The sequence below is a fragment of the Oncorhynchus kisutch genome, linkage group LG21, assembly GCF_002021735.2.
Source record: "Oncorhynchus kisutch isolate 150728-3 linkage group LG21, Okis_V2, whole genome shotgun sequence".
NCBI classification, from domain to species: domain Eukaryota; kingdom Metazoa; phylum Chordata; class Actinopteri; order Salmoniformes; family Salmonidae; genus Oncorhynchus; species Oncorhynchus kisutch.
The window spans coordinates 14,486,661-14,508,775 of record NC_034194.2 but is presented as its reverse complement, the minus strand read 5'-3'; the positions used below and the strand labels follow the sequence as shown (position 1 = coordinate 14,508,775).

The 22,115-nt window shown below is 43.1% G+C and overlaps 1 protein-coding gene across 1 annotated transcript in view; it reads right to left on the bottom strand.

Annotated features, from left to right (window-relative positions):
- Positions 1–10,576, bottom strand: part of LOC109866249 (heparan sulfate glucosamine 3-O-sulfotransferase 5) — a 70,634-nt gene extending 60,058 nt beyond the window's left edge. The window contains exon 1 of the mRNA XM_020454804.2: positions 10,032–10,576. The gene's annotated coding sequence lies outside the window, so the exon portion shown is untranslated. The remainder of the gene's footprint in view (positions 1–10,031) is intronic.
- Positions 10,577–22,115: the final 11,539 nt, after the last annotated feature.

Sequence of the window (22,115 nt, the reverse complement as noted above, 5' to 3'; positions counted from 1 at the left end):
TCCTGTGAGAAGTTAGACTACCCTAGAGACATCCAAACGTGCCAATTTCGATCTAAAATCACCCTTGGTTAACTCTGGTCCTGTGAATTATTAGATGAAAGTAACCCAGCCTCCAGCTTGACAGAACAAATCTAGACGTAGTGGCCAGCCCACTGAACAGAATATCCCATCGCCTTCATCGTCTTATTCCTCCATACAGCAAGTCATTAGAATTCAACATAGAACTTTAACACTCTTTACATTTACATAAAAAACTTATAGCCAAAAGACGCTAACTAACTAGCTCCTTTACAATATTTTCACTGTGTCTCTAGTGATGATAAGCTCATAACAGCAGCACTTTGCCTTTACACAACTGTGTCCCACACCTCCTTGTTACATTCAATTATTCATGCAAATAAAACCCTTGGTCTGACCGGAGGCCCTGGGATAGACTACATAGACCCCTGTGACTGCACATTCCCTACACAACCTAAAGTCAACTGAGCAAATGGCACACTGTATACATTTTTGAAGTATCTACTCCTCTCATTAAATCCCGTAAATGATTATCCTGTCGGTTTCACACCAGTAATTTATTTCACTAGTTTCACCAAAGCATTAGTCTCTTTTAGTGAGAGAAACCGATCATTTAAAAAATAGAACTATAAACTTACACCGCCTTAGATCTGCTCTGCTGCCTAATTTATTCTCTTCTGGTATCAGTGTGAAGGCTATCTGGGTAATTTTGTGTTGCCTGCTGTTCTTCTTTTCTAAGTGCCGCTGTTTAGACCTTAATTACAAGGGCCCATCTCTATAAGAAAGGGGGGTAATTGAATACGGTGTGGGTCATAACATTTAATAGTATGACTCATCATTAACACTTTGGCAACAGGGATCGATACAACGTGAGTGAAAAGAATACTTGAAAACAAGGCTCCACCAGCATCTAAGTGCTCCATCAGATAACTGCCGCCTATAACTCACAGTGGGGAGAGACTGGAGAGAGACTGGAGAAAGAGAAGGTCCTGCTTCTGTGTGTTTTTCTCTGTCAGGGGACCGATTCAGATTACTCCTTACAACTGTCACTCGCCGTGGCTCAGCCAGGCCACACTAGACTGACTGACACCCAGCACTCAAAGCCCCTCTCCCTGTCTCTCCGTGTTTGAGGTTGACCTCTCCTGGCCGCCACTAGTAGTGTCTCCCAGATGGATCGATAAGCTAGGCAGATTCCTTAATGACTTAGGCTGTGGATGCAAACTCAGGGTCGAATCAGAGCAGATTTGCAGTACACTGCTCCCCCAAGAAACTTGAATCTCACTGGCTGTGTATCTCAATACTTTTTTGATTTTAATAAAGTTGTCAACTCCTCCATTTTCATTTGCCTGGATCCATCTATGCCATCGCAGGTCATTTCCTGCTGCAGAATAGCAATATTAAACTCAACATACTTGAGCTGGAAGCCAATTCCTCTGTATGACTGCCTCCGAAAACACTTGACGGAAAATTGTCAACGCTGATCTTTTCACAAGAAATAGCCTCAGCAATCCTGGTTAACCCGAGAGGAACCAGTGATAAAGAAACAAGGTCCACGGTACACACTACGCTCTGCCAACACTGCTAAGTATTTCATGCTTATTGTTTCCGTCCCTGGGTGCTAAAGATTTTGAATCTTTAAAATGGTACAGTGCAGTAAATCTTGCAGCACACCATCCACAGCCCTGCAGGGGATGCATAGCCCTGCCAGAGACAGTGGTTGCCAACGCCCTGCCAGAGACAGTGGTTGCCAGTGGTTGCCAAGGCCCTACCAGAGACAGTGGTTGCCAAGGCCCTGCCAGAGACAGAAATGTTATAGGGAGATGCAACCACTAAATGATAGCGGTGGATAGCAGCTCAAAATTAGTCACGCTTTTCTATCACTTTGTTTTGCATTCCGCTGTCAGACTGTGTGGCCCGAGTTACGTGTGTACTCTGTCACTTCATAAAAAAAGAAACTGACAGACATCCTTAAAACTGTCATCTTTGCCAAGAATAGGATGTTGTTTCAGTAGCATGAATCAAGACAAATCCTCTCAAGTCCATATAATAAACACTAAACCAGACATATGACTTGCTGGTATTGTTTTTGATGCCATTTGTAAGGTAACGTTAGTTCTTATATGTTGATGGTGAAATCCTTCAGTATTCCATTAGGTTTTCCTTCGCCAGCATTATTTGACAAGCATGAAACAGCAGAGTTGAAGAAGAGAAATGTGGTCCCTTTCCCCGGCCCTCATTCCCGGTGGCCATGGTGGGGAAAGTGCTTTCCGTGAAATTGATGAACCTGACTGTCATTTAGTTATGCCTGCCATTAGTCTACCCTAATTCTGGTCAGAATGACTTAAGTAAATCAACTTTTACGCTATGGCATCATTTCCAAGCACATCAATAAACCTTTATCTTTTTTATGGTCAAGCTTCGGCAGAGACGCAGTAATGCAAAAAATATATATAAACTGCTGAACCCTGATGTAACTCGACACGCCACAGAGGGGGAAAAACCCATCACACCCCCTGTCTGTCTGTCTGTCTGTCTGTCTGTCTGTCTGTCTGTCTGTCTGTCTGTCTGTCTGTCTGTCTGTCTGTCTGTCTGTCTGTCTGTCTGTCTGTCTGTCTGTCTGTCTGTCTGTCTGTCTGTCTGTCTGTCTGTCTGTCTGTCTGTCTGTCTGTCTGTCTGTCTGTCTGTCTGTCTGTCTGTCTGTCTGTCTGTCTGTCTGTCTCTGTGAAGTAATGAATGTCTGCTCTGACAGACAACAAACAGACGCTGCTCTCATCATTTTTGTCAACAGAGAGGTCAGGCTGGAGACTTGATACCCTGGACTCAGCCGCAGAGGAAGATAGAACTTGATGTCTATCAGTTAATTCACAAGCATGAGACAGCATGAGCCTTGGAAGGGGGAAGGAGGGATTTAAATATATTTTCAATGCACAACAGTTTTTTGCTAGATCTAAAATTTAACTTAAAACAAATGCTGAAAAGAGACACTTTATGCTCCCGAGTGGTACAGTGGTCTAAGGCATTGCATCTCAGTGCTAGAGGTGTCACTATAGACCCTGGTTCGATTCCAGGCTGTATTTCAGCTGGCCGTGATTGGGAGTCCCATAGGGCGGTGCACATTTGGCCCAGCATCGTTAATAGACACTGCAGCAAATAAAACAGAATTAAAACATATGTCTTGTCCAGGACTGGAAACTGGAAATGTGATATTTTTGAGTGATATTATGATTGTAGATATGAAACAGACAAAGTAGTTCAAATGCTATCAGTTCCAGTTTATACTTTAGGTCACTGTTTACTTTGTGTGCTAAACGTGAAATGCTTTTTGCAATGGCAAAGTAATAGTGGCTCTCCACTGGGTGGGCCTGTGTCCATCCAGGCCCATCCATGTCTACGCCCCTGATGCAAACAGCACATGATGACAAGTGCACATCACAAATCGCCTACTCACCAACAGTTCGGACTAGACTTTTTCAATACCTGGTTTAAATACCCAATGTTTCCTTAGTTAGCATTTACTGGTAGATATAATAAATTGAAAGGTCTTTCCTACCCTACCGGCTACATGCTCCATGCCAAAACCAGTTGAGAGCTGAACACTTGCTGCCTGTAGATGATATTCCGCTGAAACTAGGCGTGTATATTTCACATGCTTTGCGATTGTGTAGCCTACTTTGTGCATAATTTCTCTATTGTACTACATAATTGATGTCGTATACCTCCCCTACATTACTTTGATATGCATTAGTAATGATTAAGAAGTGAATATACGCAATATCCACTGAAAAGAAAGTGGGCATACAGTTCATACCTGCGTATACCCTCCACTACACCACTGGCTCTTTGTGTTTTACAAAAAAAGTGCATTCTCCTACATGAGTGCGCTGGTATTACGGTTGCAGTCCTTTCACAATCACCAACCTGCCACACAATGAAGTCCTATAGGTTCGCCACTACGCAAACATGTCTATAACTGTTCAGGCCTTAATAGCCTTATCAGTTACAGACATATTAATGTTTCAAGAAATGAGTGTATATATTTGGCCTGGCGAAGCCGATTTATGCGCTGACTAAATGGAAGCTGATAGTTTACTCTGCTGCTCTAGGGAAGAAATGAGGAGTCCTCACTGTCCGAGACCGAGTCAAGACCGAGTACAAATGTATCCGACACAAGACCGAGACACTCAATATGTGGACTCCAGGCCAGTCTTGAGTACTACAAAACCGCAGATTACATTATACTATTTAGAACGAGCAACCAGCACACAAACTAAATTGTGCAACAGTGAGAAGGCAACAAGCATGCAGACGCAGTAAGTGAAAATACATTATCTATGTACATCCAATAAGAGTCGAAAGAGGGATACACTAGCTATCCCTTTTTTGTCCATTGAAATAAGATCATATTGATCAGAAATACAGTGTAGACATTGTTAATGTTGTAAATGACTATTGTAGCTGGACATGGCAGATTTTTTTAAAGAATATCTACATAAGCATACAGAGGCCCATTATCAGCAACCATCACTCCTGTGTTCCAATGGCACGTTGTGTAAAATAATCACATTTTATCATTTTAAAAGGCTAATTGATCATTAGAAAACCCTTTTGCAATTATGTTAGCATAACTGTTGTGTAACATCTGATTAAAGAAGCAATAAAACTGGCCTTCTTTAGACTAATTGAGTATCTGGAGCATCAGCATTTTGTGGGCCCAAATTTACCTGAATGTCAAGCCCTGCAAGGTCATGCTAATTTAAAAGATTGCTAGCCATTATCATCCTGGCTCTGTATGGAATGCAGCTACATTATAGAACACAGGTCAGGTTATTAACTTCGTGCCGAAGGGAAGAAATGGAGCGACCTAATCGTGTGCTGGTGCCATCAACTGAAGAATTTGGTTGCACCAGTGCCACAAGTGGAAAAAGTTGGTCTAGAGCCCTTGCAATTTTAAAGCATGCTTTAAAACTGTCAAATGTTGTCTCCGCTACATGGCAAAATATGTATAATTGTAGGAATTTAGCTATTGTGTGGCCAGTAGAAGGCCCTCTAAAATGGTCGGCCACGCCCACTTCCAAGCCAAACCTCTCCCTACACTCACTTTGCAACCACTGCTGGAAAAAATCCTAGGGGAAACACAGACCTGCATTGGACCTTCCATTACACTGAGCGTACAGTACAGTACACACATTATTCAACGTCACTCACTGTACTGTATGCCTCAGCTCAGAAAATCTGTTGTTCTTTACAGAAACACTGCTAGAGGTGCAGTATCATGGCTTAGCCTACAACAGAGACTAGTGGAACGATAAGGCTTAAGGCAGTGAAAAACAAATGAGCAGTGAGAGCTTGCAACAGGGAGGAGGAACATGGCGAGGAAGCGAGTAGGCATCACTCAGAGACGAGTCGGCGTAATTATTTATGCATTCCAAAGTCAATTACACACAGTACAGAGCACTGGTAGTAAATATGGATCCATGCTAGGGGTAATATACTGCATTTTCATTCAACGGCTTGAAAACCACAAGTACCGCAGAGGGAGAGCTGTAACTTCCATTGTTTTTCATCTGAACACAAAGGAAAATAGATACAATATCTGATACCGTGCAATTGTTTATGAAACCTGAAACAAAAGCTACCCGACAACATATGACCAATACTATGGTGTGCATTTTGTGTTTGTAATTAAATCATGTTTATTTCAAAATGTGAAATGAACATTTAAAAGGGAAGCTCAGCTATAAAAAAAAAAGCAAAGGAAAAAAAAGGAAAAAAAAGAAAAAAAGGGGGGAAAAAGCAAAGTACAAAATCTAATGTAATCAAACATAATGTTTCCAGTGGTACACCGTCGGGAAGGGCGTCTATACGGCATCAGACGCATCCTGAGAATCAAACCCATATGGCTAATGGATGTGGATTACGATATTGTTTTCAAAGGCGCTAAAACGCACCGCCGTCCTTCAGATGTTACACAGCCAGACCTCCGCAAATCATTACAGGGAGGTGTAACAGAGCACACTTGATCAGACCCAAGAGGAACCGAGTGCAAGGGAAGAGCAGATCGGTCTGTGAATAATGATCACGGTCACCTTCGCTATAACTCACCAGCCACAGGAAGACGACTTAGATAGGGGTGTCAGGACAGAGGAGTGACAAATTCCCGCGCCATACGCAGCAGCTTTCCATCGCATACAATAAAAAAAGCACCCCTTTGCCTCGCTCTCTCTCTCCCTAATTGCATTGCAAGCAAGCAATTAATCTCGATTGTTGTTCAGCAAACACGTCTGTTCAAATTGGCATCGCTGCTAGTTGGTATTTGACCATTATTAAGGATCAGGATTGATGACACAGTGCTTTATAGGGGTAGATATCCACTACTGTATGTGTGTTATATTTGTTTACTTAATGAGAGTCAGTAGTCAAGGTCAACTTAGATATTGCTTGGAAACTATATACACTGGGTGTACAAAACATCAGGAACTCTTTCCATGACAGACTGACCAGGTGAATCCAGGTGAAAGTTATGATCCCTTATTGATGCCCCCTGTTAAATCCACTTCAAATCCGTGTAGATGAAGGGGGGGAGACAGGTTAAAGAAGGATTTTAAACCTAGAGACAATTGAGACATGGATTGTATATGTGTGCCATTCATTAGGCTGAATGGGCAAGACAAAAGATATCAGGGTATGGTAGTACGTGCCAGACGCACCAGTTTGAGTGTGTCAAGAACTGCAACACTGCTGGGTTTTTCACGCTCAACAGTTTCCTGTGTGTATCAAGAATGGTCCACCAACCAAAGGACATCCGGCCAACTTGACACAACTGTGGGCATTGGAGTCAACATGGGCCAGCATCCCTTTGGAAGGCTTTCGACACCTTGTAGGGGCCATGCCCCGACGAATTAAGGCTGTTCTGATGGCAAAAGGGGGTGCAACTCAAGGTGTTCTTAATGTTTTGTACACTCAGTGTACATTAGTGCTATTTTTTTTTTCTGTGAGATCCAGCCTGAACTGTGTGATGTAGCAAGGAGTTGTAGTTTCCAACAGGCCAAAATTATACATCGTTTAGTGCATAAAATGTGGTAATTAACTACAATGACCATAATCCATTGCACCTCCACTTGTCCAGTCTGTGTTTATTTTATGCCTGCTACAGAAGAGACAAAAGAATGCTTGATTGTGAGGTTATATAGAGAGCAGCTGTTGCTTAGTGAGGGAGCTCTACCTGAAAATACATGATCTAAGTGATTGATAGTCAGTATTCAGCAGTCCTAAAAGTATGTCTTATTTACTTTTAAGAACTACTAATACTGATTTTGTCAGAGAGCACAGGCAGCAGTTCTACAGAGATGAGATACTTAGAATTAAATAATAAAGTCATCAAATTAAACAAATGTACTATACACAACAACTGAAATATTTTAACTAAAGTCAAATAATGTGAATAAATGATGGTTAAGTGATGAGCCGTAATGGACTGTCACTACCATCATGGGACTTTTATTCAGATTTGTATTCTGTGCTGTTGCAGCATTCAACCCACATAATACATATTGCATTTAATTCCAAAAAAAAACACTCAAAAGCCGAAATCGCAAACCATGATTATTTTTTATAACCTAACCGAAACTTCCTCAAAAAGCACTATAATTGCTCAGCACTAGTGTACATTCAAGTACTCATTTTGTTGCCAAAATAAAATGTAATATAGCTAACTTTGGTTTGAGGTTTTGAGAGAATCACTGTAAAGGACACTGTAAACTCTGAGTGAAAGGCTATTCTCCATTTCTCGCTCTCTTTCTTTCTTGAGATTTTTACAGTGCTTGGCAAGCTCTCCAGCCAGCCACGTTGTTTCATCAGCCAGTAGCAGGATGCTCCATTTTTTTTCTTCCAGAAGGTCAACGGAGACTGGCCTGCTTTCAGCTCCTGCCTGGGAGTCCTGCTGCAGTCCTACCCAGTGGAGTCATTAAGATGAATGCAACAATATAGTGCCCTGGCTGTCTCTTGCTGTCGGCCATCATGGCGTTTATTATCCCAAATTAGGCTTTTGACAACACAGCAGCCCCTAACTCATCCCTGTGGTGCACTGTTGCCTATGTGGGGGGGTGAGTGGATAGAGTGCAGAGAGACACTCATTTTATGAGGTCCGTCCTTGATTTAAAGTTTCTGCAGTTTTTCTGAAGAAGTGCCAGAGGAGTAGGATATCGAGCTCTCTAGTGAAGACTAGTGGTGCCCACATTGTACGTGCAAGACTGAGCTGGAAAACACACAGAGGCAGATGGCTTAGGGAAGTTATGCAGTTGTCTTTTTACCCGTGTTGCGCATTCAACAACATGGCGCTGCAATGTGTAGATTCTAACGTGGTATTGTTCCGTGTGGTTTATGTCTGTTTCCACTGACTTTTACAGATGAGGTTGGAGACTTAACTAATTGCAAAAGCCCTATTAGAAAGTAAATGCAGAGTAATGGTGACAGGCCGATCTACACAGCAAAAAGCATCTGTAGACAGTAATGAAAGTAAATCACCACAGAGACGAGAAGACACAGAACAAAGAAGAGCTTACACACACACAGAGACAGAGACAGAGACAGAGAGAGAGAGAGAGAGAGAGAGAGAGAGAGAGAGAGAGAGAGAGAGAGAGAGAGAGAGAGAGAGAGAGAGAATAGTTTGGTGCAAACCAAGTGTTGATGTTATGCATGATTTGGTGCTTGTTGCATTTTGGTATCACTTTAAACTCATGGATTCCATTGGCATAGGAAGTATATGATAAGAAACTAGGGCGTACTACAACCACCTAAATCTGTGAGGGATACATTATAGGACACTAACGCTTGTGTGTATAAAGCAAAGACCCTCTTAGAGCAACATCTACCCAATCACTAGGAGCCCAGATTAAAAATGTGTTTTAAGATCTGAAAATGTCTGACATTAAGTGCTCTATTTGCACATCATAGAAATCAGATTCTATTTGGATTTGCTATAACAAAGATGCATGTCAAAACTAATGTATCTCAATGTAACTAATGTATCTCAATGTAACTAATGTATCTCAATGTAACTAATGTATCTCAATGTAACTAATGTATCTCAATGTAACTAATGTATCTCAATGTAACTAATGTATCTCAAAATCTTTATGAATTTTTGTACCATCAACTTTTTTTCATGAGCTGCCTGTGTAATGCATTGATGAGTGCCCTCCATCTATATTACATAGTACAATATACTGTACAACCTGCTATAGGCATTCATAAAGCAATTTGCAGCAAATAACAGCATAAACACAGGTTCAGAATACATAATGTCCTATAAACAGGTGACAAAGTTACAATTGAACTTTGTGGAAACATCCTTGAAATTCTGTAGGTTATTACATAGTTATTAGATGTAAATAGAGTATACTCTTTATCCAATACAGCAGTGTTTCCCAACTCCATTCCTAGAGTATCTCCAACAGTACACACATTTGGTGTAGCCCTGGATAAACACACCTCATTCAACTCATCAAGGGCTTCATGATCAGTTGACAAGTTGAATCAGGTGTGCTTGACCGGGTTACAGCAAAGACATGTGTACTGTTGGGGGTACTCCAGTACCGGAGTTGGGAAACACTGCAATACAGAACATACCTGTGAACTTAAAGACTGACATGAGGGAAAGATTGGCATGTAAAACTTGTCAACAAAAAAAACATGGGCAAAAAAAAAAGAAGACGCCTAGCTGGTCAGTTTTAGCTCTGTCCTGACAGGTGAAAATATGGAGGGAAATGCAAAGGCTTATTGTTTACCCATGTAAAATATATATATATACACATTATGTTAACTAAGTTACAGAGACTTGTTCAAACTTTGGGATGAAAACGTAAAATATATCCATTCAGCCGTTGCTTCCGTAGTTAGGCTACCTGCCCGCAGAACACAGCCTAGTCAGAACACAGCGCTGTGCCTAGTTGGTGGAATGAATGACACGTACATTTTTTTTAAATTTAACCAACAAAAGGTTACTGTAAACCTACCTGTTAGGCATCCTCAACGGGACACGGCTATCCTCTCAGCGGCGAAATGCACAAGAAGAACCGACAAGATGCAGTAGAGGTCAGAAAGCGCCCCCACATAATCTCCTGCGGGCTAGAGCGGGTGCTTCTCGGTCTCAAGCACCTACACGCACTGCCGCAAGAGATGTCCCGGACCGACTCGTCGAGAAGATGTTCTGATAACCTACGTTTCTATATGCGATCAAACTATTCTAAACAGTCATCCTGATGGTTCCATACGGAACACATGTGCACACAAATGTCGGCGCCAAGAAGTCAGGTGTAGGTAATCTGCTACTAATGTAAAGAAGTAGGTTGTGACATCTCGTGGACCTCTGTGGGGAATGGTGAATCTCGGCGCTGGCCCGCGGAAACTGTAGATCGGTAAGTGCGTACCCACTGCTTTCAGGGCACCTTGACAAAGCACTGTGCAGTTGGAATATGCGCGTTCAAGCTTTTGAGTTCCAAAATACAGTAGGAGTGCCCACCACAGCCGTCCACCAGTAGCAGCAGACTTGTGACTGACGACTGATTTTGAGAGTTTGGGCGTTTCTTGGAGGAGAGAGGTGGATGCGCAAAAGATATGCAGCTCAACTCAGACAACAGAGGTAATGGTCGGAGCTAGTGCCGTACTTTTCTTGTGAAGTAGGTTACTGTAGCCTCTGTGTCCAAATGTCAATCACGTTAGCCCACCATAAAAATAAAATGATTTGGTCCTTTCAAATAAAAATCACCAGCTTTGTAAAATTTCGGTTTTAACTATTTGGAATCATTTCAACTACCCATAATTGATAACTGGGACAGCATGTGTGTGTGTGTGTGTGTGTGTGTGTGTGTGTGTGTGTGTGTGTGTGTGTTGACAAGGAGAGGTCATTGAACCTCCATAAAACCAATTGTACCACTTGATATTTTAAATACTATCAAGGGGCTTTATGCTTGACACTCTAATGACATTATATAATAGGGCAATTAGCTGACAGCCCATATAAGAGGCTGAGAATGCCCTAACTAATTTGTCACTGGAGTCAAGATTCGATAAAGATTAATTGAAAGATGGGGCCAATGTCAATAATACTTGGGCTCAAATGACAAGATAGGGTTGTGTAAATTGGCAGCGTAACTTTGACACCTGCACAGTGCCACAAACATCAATTCATTTATTAGTGCAAGATCAACCTCCTAACTCAGGATTATATTGATAGCCAGGCTCCTCAATTAGCCTAGTTTGGTCACAAAGGCTATTTGAATGTACAGTCCGGATGTTTCTGTGGCACTCACAGCTGCCAGCTGGTCCTGCATTAGAACTTTCAATTATTCAGTCATCCCAGAGCAGATTGAATCTGTCAAGCGTAAGACAACATGGCTGGTTTCTTACTGTGCTGCTGGGGAAACATGGGATATGTACTAGAGAGTTGGTAACAACTTTTTGCAGATCCAAGTTTGACTAATAAAGCTTATGCGGGTGCCGCTGCTCAAGAGTTTGTTAGCTAAGCTACGTTAATTGTTTTGGAGAGCAGCATGTGTTATGTTTTCATTGCAGAGAAGAACCATCAATTATTTAGCTGTTTCAACTTTGACTAACCACACATCACTTATCTGCACATAAAATAAATACATAATGTTATTCCTTTTAAACAGGTTTGGGAATGTTTGGTCCGTTCACTAATGCACCAAATAAAGTCAGGCTATGTCAAATGCAATTATGGAAATGATGAAAAGTTGAAGAAGAATGTGTGAAAAGCCATAAAACAAAATCTGGACATAAATTCACTAAGAGACATCATGTGAAGCTTAAGACATTTAATGGTCTACAATTACCATATTGTCCATTAGTGATATTAGACTGAAGTTTTACTTATTGCCTGGTATGATTATTATTCCCATATACTAACAAGATTGCTCCTGTCACATTAACAGAACCACTGACACTATGAACATACGTCTCCAAATATTGTTATGTGATATACACTGAGTGTGCACACATACATAATCCATGTCTCATTTGTCTAAAGGCTTAAAAATCCTTCTTTAACTTCTCTCCTCCCCTCCATCTACACTGATTGAAGTGGATTTAACAAGTGACATCAATAAGGGATCATAGCTTTCACCTGGTCAGCCTATGTCATGGAAAGACAGGTGTTCATAATGTTTTGTACACTCAGTGTATATCATTTTAGATTGAGTATTTATCCCATACCCAACTCCCTTATCAGCTACTAAAAACAGTTTAAAATCTACAATAAGGCGGACATCCACATACTGTCACGTCCTGACCGTAGATCCTTTTTTTATGTCTCTATTTTAGGTTGGTCAGGGCGTGAGTTGGGGTGGGCATTCTATGTTTTGTTCTATGTTTGTATTTCTATGTGTTTGGCCTGGTATGGTTCCCAATCAGAGGCAGCTGTCAATCGTTGTCTCTGATTGAGAACCATACTTAGGCACTCTGTTTTCTACCCTTGAGTTGTGGGTAGTTGTTTTCTGTCTCTGTACCAGACAGGACTTTTTCGTTTGTTCCGTTTTGTTCTTTTTGTTCTAGTGTTCAGTGTAATTCAAATATCATGAACATGTACCACGCTGCACCTTGGTCCTCTCCTTCTTCCACCAACGACAACCGTTACACATACTGTACATACATATTTTTGTTTGTGCAGAAATGATCTGAATTCAGTGTAGGATGATGTAATTTCCTTTGTCTGCTTGCAGCTGGTTAATCCTTTATAACTGGATGAAGAAAGCCACAGTGGAGAGGCGGGGTTGTGTCCCAAATGCCACCCTTTTCCTAGTGCACTACATAGATCTCTGGTCACAGGTAGTGCACTGTATAGGGAATAGGGTGACATTTGGGACACACACCGGCGGTGTTGTACTGTGTTGTACAACTGTGTCTTTGCTGTAATCACTCTGAAAGGAGGGCCCATTAATCCAGTTGGGCGGGGTGGTCTCTTCTCACTCAGTGGCTCTCAACCTCCAGTCGTTTAGGAATGACTTGAAATTAAAATGGAGAGATCTTGTGTGAATGGGGTAATATTGCATCTTGAATCAAGAGGCTAATCACACTGTACATGGCGCTGAAATATCAGGTTAATTTCGTGTGCTATATTTTCCATGTATGACCATCATCTGAAGTGCCTGAAATTAGTGCTTCCTATAACAAGGGGGAAACAAGGTAGTTATACACTTTAGAATTAATGGTCCATGTATCTTGATTCAATATGGACTCAGATGTTACATGTGATGCTAGCTTTCTCACATCACCCTTTCAATTAAACATTTGACCAGTGGTTCCAAACCTTTTTCGGTTACTGTACCACCAACCGTTTTTTGCTCTGCCCATAGTACCCCTGAACTACCACACATGTTAATTTTACCAGTAAGCCTATGGTCCCATGGGTCTTCTCAAGTACCCCCTGTGGATAGGCCAAGTACCCCCAGCGGTCCTAGTACCCCTGGGTTGGGAACCACTGCATTAGACCAGCACTGTAATTCAGTCAAAAATGAAAATCATGACATTTCAGATAATATTTCAAAAGTTTATTCGTTTTTGCACTTCAAAACAGATGTAAGAGGTCAAATTGTTGTGAATACTATGGTTGTTGCCATATTGACTTCCTCACATGCATAGAAATCCATATAGGCTACATGTCAAATTCCCCAGGACAAGCTCTGTTAGACACTGACAGACAGAGAGAATGGCAACCAAGTTGTAAATATTCATGTGTGGCTCACTAGCTGTCAGTTGTGTACCTCTACAGCAGCTCTTGTCAGGCCATTGATCTCCCACACATGACATTCACTTTGACTGACCGCACTGGCACTGCTCTAACCTCAGTCATGTGAGGAGAGGAGAGGGGCTCACACTCCCACCTGCCTGTTGTCTGTCTCCGAGACCACAACTATCTGACCGCTACAACCACAGAAGGTAGAAGCTACTCCTAACCACTGATATAGGATCAGATACTGTATGTTCATATGCTCTAATGGTCAGGATTGAGAATAGACTGATTCTACTGTAGATCTGTGGTGCAGGGCGACTTCTACCTCGAGACCTACAACCATTCTGTTCTATGCCCGATCTATATCCTGCCCTATGGACAAGCTGCTGCACCTAGTATTACGTTTTTAAAAAACGCTCCATACAGTGTCAGCACATCTACTACCCCTGTTGCAAAGTAGAACCATATCTCAAGTAATGTGGTATTATATAAATCTCTACTTAAGTCTTTGCCTAATGTTTAATATCAGCCAAACTCGTATGTGGGGGATCCAATAACCTGCAGCGACAGAGTCACCTCTCATGATGTCTAATTTCAGTCCTCCGTGCGCAATTTATTTGATCTGTTTTAATCGTATAAATTTAACAATAGCGTTACTCCTCTGGGTAAAGACTGTCACGGGGGAACTTAAATCCGATTAGAATGCCTAACTGCCTTAAAGCATTATTATTGTCGCTAAGAAAATGAACCCCTCGAGAGACATTATTCTTCACAACACCACTACACCGCACCATAGGAACTTTAATTCCTGAGGTGGTGTGTCATCAGTTTGACCACATGTGATAGATATACCGTAATAATCCACAACGACACACTGTTGTAAATACTGTCTATATGTGCTGTATGTCCAATGTGTGTATACACTGGCACTTAAACGCACACGTCCTATACAGTATTGTTTTTATAATGAGATTCATAATCGATTGCTATCTGAAATGACCACGGACAGATAGTATGTATCCCGAATTAAACAGGGCATAATCATACAGTAGTGTGTGTCAGTTGTCTGTATGGTATCGGAAACCCGTATCAATTCAATTGGGGCGGCAGGGTAGCCTAGTGGTTAGTGTGTTGGACTAGTAACCGGAATGTTGCAAGTTCAAACCCCCGAGCTGACAAGGTACAAATCTGTCGTTCTGCCCCTAAACAGGCAGTTAACCCACTGTTCCTAGGCTGTCATTGAAAATAAGAATTTGTTCTTAACTGACTTGCCTAGTTAAATAAAGGTTAAAAAATATATTTTAAAAATCAGGACAGCTCTAACCCCTAATGCTCATGTTGCTTCCTCCTTCCCCGCTCCACCAGCCCTGATACTGGTCACGCGTCATGAACTCTTGAGATGTGCATGTGTGTGTCAGTGATGTACTGGCAGGCGTGGGCCGAGGCCTGTTTTCTGAGAAGAATCCGAAATGGAACGATTTGTCATTATCCTCTCGGGCTGATTCTTCCTACGTTCCACCAGATCCAACTCTTAATTGCCCCCAAAGAATCCATTCAAATAGAAACACTGCCAAACTGTGTTTGACTAGTCCACTGTTAGGTCTGTGGACTAGCTACAGTGGAGCCACAAAACAATTAGGCTTTTTTTTTCTTCATAGAAATCATTCTTATAGGATGATTTCCCAAATGGTGCTGTGTTATCTCAGAGAAAATGTACCATGTGGGCTGAGATAGCACAGACATACAGTATACTAGCTATCGATAATGATTTTTTCCCCTTTAATTATAATTTGCTGAACAGGGACAGACCAAGCTATGGTACGTAAAGGCAGGCATCAACGATTGAGAAATTCTAATGCACACAGCGCTGGCCATGGTCCTACGGGACTGGAGGTGCTCTGTATTTTCTTCTGGGATATTTGCTTAACATCACTGGTGGGGATTTTAGTGTCATGTCATTTTCATTTATTGTTGCCGTGAATGCAATAAGTTGTATGTTAATTCATAGTCTCTGGCAAGTTCAGGTTTCCTTTCCAAGATCTCATCTATATCCCATATCTTTCAACAGGGATTTCAGTTCAACGATTTTAATAACATGCATGAGTGGCCAGGCATTTCTTTCTTAAAGAAATAAATAGTTGCAATGATTTTTCTTTCTCCCTTGGCATTAGCAAGCAATCAATGGCCAATTGCCTATTTAATGCTTTTCTTCAGGATCCTGTTGAAAGTCAGACCCATTTCAAGGTACCGCCCCAAACTTCCTCCTTGGCTGCCCCTACATTTTCTCTCTCCATGCAACAAGGAGCAGAGAAGTGGGTACAAATAATACAGATAATGTTTGCTGAGTAATGATTTCACACCTCCTTACTTATACCCCATTATTAGTTAGATCAGTATGGCAGTGTACCTTTTTATTTTATTTTCACTTAGAAGGAACGGTCACACTTTATTTGGATAGTCTGGATAGTTCATCTGCAAATACTCTACAGATGGTCGTACTATTAACAAAATATCTGTTGATAAGCAACTGCTTGCTAAGGTTACGGTGAAGGTTAGGGTAAGGGTTGAATTTAGGGTTACGATAAGGGTTAAGATTAGGATTAGGGTTAGTGATTAGTTAGTTAAATGTTACTTATAGTCTGTAGATAGTAAGGGTTGGAACCGGTTCAGGGAACACAACTGAAAACTAGGAAAAAATAAATACATTTTTCATGGAACAGAAACGGAACCGGGAACAAAAGTGATCCAAACTGTTCCGGGAACAGAACCGTTCGTTGAAAAGCATGGTTCATTTAACATATCAGGAAAAAAACGCAACAAACTCCTATGCAAAGCACTCACTCTGTCACTCAGAAACGTATTCCAGTGTCTGCCTGCAAGCTAAAAATCTTTGCAAGTGTGTGTGTGTGTTTAGGCTACCTGCCCCTCCCCCCTTCGAAGCATAGGCTACCCTACTGATGTTACAAGCGTAATTCAGAAGATAGGGAGAGAGATTTTTAGTTAGCTAGAGAAGAAAGGAACTTTTTCAAGTTCCATTCTTCTAGAGAAAAACTGAACTTCAAGAGAAAAATTGAACATTTTCAAAACTAGTTAAGGATACTATAGGCCTACTGTAGTTATCACTTTTCACATTGGATTTATTAACTACAAAAAGGTAAGAAGTGTTTTTAATTCTGGTGCAACTCTGCACACACAATCATGTTAGCTAGCTAGTTCAAGCTTGTTAGCCAGCTAGCTCAAAGGACATCCATAGAATTCTGTGGACCTAATCCAGATAATGCATCTTCTGCTATAGGCTACACTTGTCTGTCCATCACGCATTAAACAACTAGCTTGCCTGCTCTGCAAATTTTTTTTAAACTGTTGATTTCACAGGTTAAAAAAGAACAGAATGGAACCAGTTCAGAACTTTATTTTGCTGGTCGGAACGGTGGAATGGAACAAAAAACGAAACGATTGGAAAGTAATTTTGGTTCCAACCCGTGGAGCATCTACAGATCGACTATCCAAATAAAGTGTTACTGAAGAAACATTACCCTGATTCATTTCAGCATGGAGTGGAGAAAACCAGAGTATTTCAGCAATTTGAGCAGTGAAATCAATTTGTCCTGATGTGAGAGGGGCGTGTGGGGGCATAGACAAGTATGAAATGACCCGCTCTGTCTTCTCCTTTAATAGGAAAAGAGCAGCAATTGGCAATGCACTTTTTGCAGGAAATGTGGCCCCTTTTGGCATTTATTAAGAGGAAAATAACTTGAAAATGGGATTGTCTCAATCTATAAACCATTTAACTTAGTCTTACTCAAACCAGTTGTGTTGTTAGAATTGGAAAAATCTATTTAAATATCAAATATTTTATAAAATGCAATTATTTGACGGTTTGGTGTCTGTGTTGCCATTCTGCTTGTAATTAAGTAATTGAAATGTACATATTGCTGAGATTAATTACAACCGCATGCTCACACCCAATGGAGTCTGCCCTCCAACCCCTCCTGCTGCTAACATAGGGTATCACGCCTCCAGAGGGGACCAGAATACATATTTGCAGGTCCTCAAAATGAATATTCTGATTGGCCCTCAGATCAGTCAACAAGACAGAGACCATGGGCAAATTTGGAATTCTCATGTCGATTTACTTAGCATATTTACATTATGTTATCACTTGGATTTAGGGCTCTCTTAGGGCTCTCGGAATGTTGCTTCCTGAGAAAATTGACTGAGCGGTTCTTCTGAGGGAAAACAGATCTGTCCTAATTGCGTAATTAAAACGATTATTTGGACATGAAATTAAGTCAAGCATTAAAGCAGTGACAAATTAAAAGGTGTCTCTAAAATGCAGTGGTCTTTAGGGGCTGCAGACAGAGACCTTTGGATGATTCTCTGCTCTGTTGCAGGTCTATTATTTATAACATATTAAACTGCAGTGGAATGAGCAATCAGATATTTGCTAAATTACTTAATCAATCAGCTTAGGATTTAAATAGTTATTTCCAATGCAGAACCTTAGCCCTTCAAAATCACAACAGCATTCAAACCTCTGTTCTACCTCTTAACTAAACCCTAATAAACTGGTGCTGTATGTGGCTTAAACCTTGGTTCCTACAGGTACCATTACAATTCATCCATTCACCTGGTGTCACACACCTCTAATGGGACTAAGATGAATGGTAGGCCACGTTCCTCATGGACAAGCCAACCTCCAGGGAGTGGACAATGAGGAAGAGAGATTGAAGGCAGACCAGTGGCTCCATCCCTCAGAGGAGGTACTCTGGGAGCGAGAAGGCCATAGAGGAGGCACCGTCCTTGACCACCGCAGGACACCTGAAGTCACCACTGCACCTGAAATGGAATCAAAACTAATGGTGCAGGTCTTTGTCTTGTGGGCGAGCTGTAGTCCTCAACCTAAAGGCCTCCACCGGTGCTTGATGAAGACAGATGAGCACTAATGTGGACTGTTTCGGGGACACCTGGGGTCATCCCTCAGGCGGCCAGGTAGAAAGCGTCAGGACGGTGAAAGGCTGATGTCCTTGGGCTGGTGCTGGTGCTGAGTAGAGGCTCTGCATCTTTAGGGATGGACCCTCGCACTGACTGATTGGGGATGGAATGAAGGACATGATGAGTTGCCCGTGTTTTTCATCTCCTGTCCTGAGCCAACGTCTTGATGGATGACCGTACCTTTCCCTCATCGAGTTAGGGTTTGGTGGTGAATCAATAGTCTGGGAGCAGATAAACCTGGAGAGGAGGGGATCTCATGAATGACAAGCTGCTCACACACAGGAATGATGTTAAGTCTTCCCTTCCCCCGGACAAGACAGTGAGGAGAGTGACTGCCTCTATGATTACACGAGGAACATACACGTCACGCACCAACCCTGAAACCCATCCTTTCTTAGCTTAGAGGGCTTGGCTACCAGACTCAAAGAATGTGCTCATACTTCAAATGAGTCTCTATCCCTATCCTCTCCAAACTCATCCGCTTCTATTACCTTCACCTTGTGCCCATCTTCTGTTTTGGCAGCGTTCTGCTTTTGCAAGCATTTTGTTTTATGACTTCTCTTTTATTTCCTTTCACCCAACGTCATTTGTTAATAAAACCAGTTTATGTGAGAAGGTGCTGACACGTGTTTACGTTTGTTGAGGAATGATGCCTCGCGACTAATGATAATGATGCAGCTTTCTGCTTAGAGCAGCTCAAAATGTAATTGACACAGGAAGAGCCTTTGCAGACTGCCTAATGTTGCTTATGAATGCATAATTTGTAGAATGCAGACAACAATTATACCCTTTCAAGGAGACCCACTCCTAATATTGAGTGTTCAAGTGCAAAATAACTTACATTTATACTGAAAAAAGTATAAATGCAACATGTAAAGTTAACCCTAACCCTGTTAGTAAGCATTCCTCCTTTGCCAAGACAATCCATCCACCTGACAGGTGTGGCATATCAAGAAGCTGATTAAACAGCATGATCATTACACAGGTGCACCTTGTGCTGGGGACATTAATAGGCCACTCTAAAATGTGCAGTTTTGTCAAACAACGCAAGTCCATTTCCCCCAGTATCCCCTGTGTATTTATACCTGGGTTCTCTGTTGGTCTGTTGCCAGTTCGTCTTGTTTGTCAAGTCAACCAACGTTTTTGTGTCTCAGCTCCTGCTTTTCCCAGTCTCTCTTTATCTCGCCCTCCTGGTTTTGACCCTTGCCTGTCCTAACTCTGAGCCCACCTGCGTGACCACTCTGCCTGCCCCTGACCCTGAGCTTGCCTGCCACCGGTACCTTTGCCCCACCTCTGGATTATTGACCTCTGCCTACCCTGAGCCTGCCTGCCGTCCAGTACCATTGCCCCACCACTGGTTACTTACCCCTGCCTGCATTGACCTGTCTATTGCCTGCCCCTGTTGGGTTATTACACCATTGTTAATTTGACGTTGTCTGTATCTGGGTCTTACCTTCATACCTGATAGTACGAACTGGCCCAGCAGACCCGGGCCAGCTGCGCAACGCCATCTCCTCCCAAGAACCTCCATTGGTAGGCACGAGGAATTGCTTCGTGGTCTTATGGAGGGTGTTCAGACGTCCAAAAGTTTCCTGACTTTCCTCCAGAGTCACCGAAGACGGCCGAGGCACTGTTTCCCAAGCCTATGCAACTAGGCAGAGCTGGGCTGTCGGCAGCGGAACGGCAACACAGGATCAGTACAAGGAGCTGTCTGTATTGCAGGACTTTTGGTCATTTTGTGTCCTCTTGTCTGGTAAAAGACCAGGCTCATCGGTAGGAGTGAGTACTCTGGTGGGCCATATGGAGAACTTTTCTGCTTCCCTTACTTGCACCCATTTTTTTTTTAAATGCCCCCTTTTCTAACCAATTGTGAGTAATTACAATCTTGTCTCATCACTACAACTCCCGTACGGGTTTGGGAGAGACGAAGGTTGAAAGCCATGCGTCCTCCGAATCCCAACCAAGCCGCACTGCTTCTAAACACAGCACACCTCCAACCCTGAAGCCAGCCGCACCAATGTGTCAGACAAAACACCATGCACCTGGCTACCTTGGTTAGCGCGCACTGCGCCCGGCCCGCCACAGGAGTAGCTGGTGCGCGATGAGACAAGGATATCCCTCCGGCCAAACGCTCCCTAACCCAGACGACGCTAGGCCAATTGTGCGTCGCCCCACGGACCTCCCGGTCGCGGCCGGCTGCGACAGATCCTGGGCGCGAACCCAGGGTCTCTGGTGGCACAGCTAGCGCTGCGATACAGTGCCCTAGACCACTGCGCCACCCAGGTGGCCCACTTGCACCCCTTTTCATGTCATTCTGCTGTGGGCAAACCAGTCCAAATCTCTCCGGGTCCTCATTGACTCTGGCGCCTTCTGGTGAACCAGTTGTTTGTTAAAGGTGGAAAAGTGCGAGTTCCATCGCTCCAACATTCCCTTTCTGGGTTACATCATCTCTGCTGGGAGTGTCCAGATGGATCCCGAGAAGGTGAGAGCGGATTGGCCTCATCCTACATCCAGGATGCAACTGCAACGCTTCCTGGGGTTTGGCAACTTTTATCGCCACTTTATCCTGGGTTACAGCATCCTGGCCTCCCTCCTGTCTGCACTCACCTCTACCAAGGTTCTTTTCACTTGGTCATCTGCCACTGACTGGGCGTTCCGGGACCTTAAACACTGCTTCACCACTGCTCCTATCCTGGTTCATTCTGACCCTTCCAGTCAGTTCGTGGTGGAGGCCGATACTTCGGATGTCAGAGTGGGGGCTGTCCTGTCCCAATGTTCTGCCCTGGACCTTAAACTGCATCCCTGCGCCTTCTTCACCTACTGCCTCAATGCCACGGAGAGGAACTAGGATGTGGGGAATCGGGAGCTTCTCGCAGTGAAGATGGCGTTCGAGGAATGGAGGCACTGGCTAGAGGCGGAACATCCGTTCATTGTGTGGACCAACCACAAAAACCTGGAGTATTTCCTCACCACCAAGCGCCTCAACTCCAGGCAAGCGAGATGGGCCCTGCTGTTTATTCGGTTCAACTTTACCCTCTCCTAACGGCCGGGGTCCAAGAACGTCAAGCCGGATGCCCTGTCTCGCCGCTATAACCCCGCGGTTACCACCCCGGAGCCCGAGACCATCCTTCCCACCTCGCGCCTGGCGACGGGCACTCAGCTGGGGTATAGGGAAACAGGTTCCGGGAGGCGCAGCGGCCCCAGCCGAACCCTGGGGTGGCTCAGATAACCGGATGTTTGTGCCTGACACTGTCCGCTCCGCGGTCCTGGAGTGGGCCCATTCCTCCAGGCTTGCCTGTCACTCAGGCTCTCGTCGAACCCTGGCCTTCATGCGACAACGCTTTTGGTGGCCTACTAT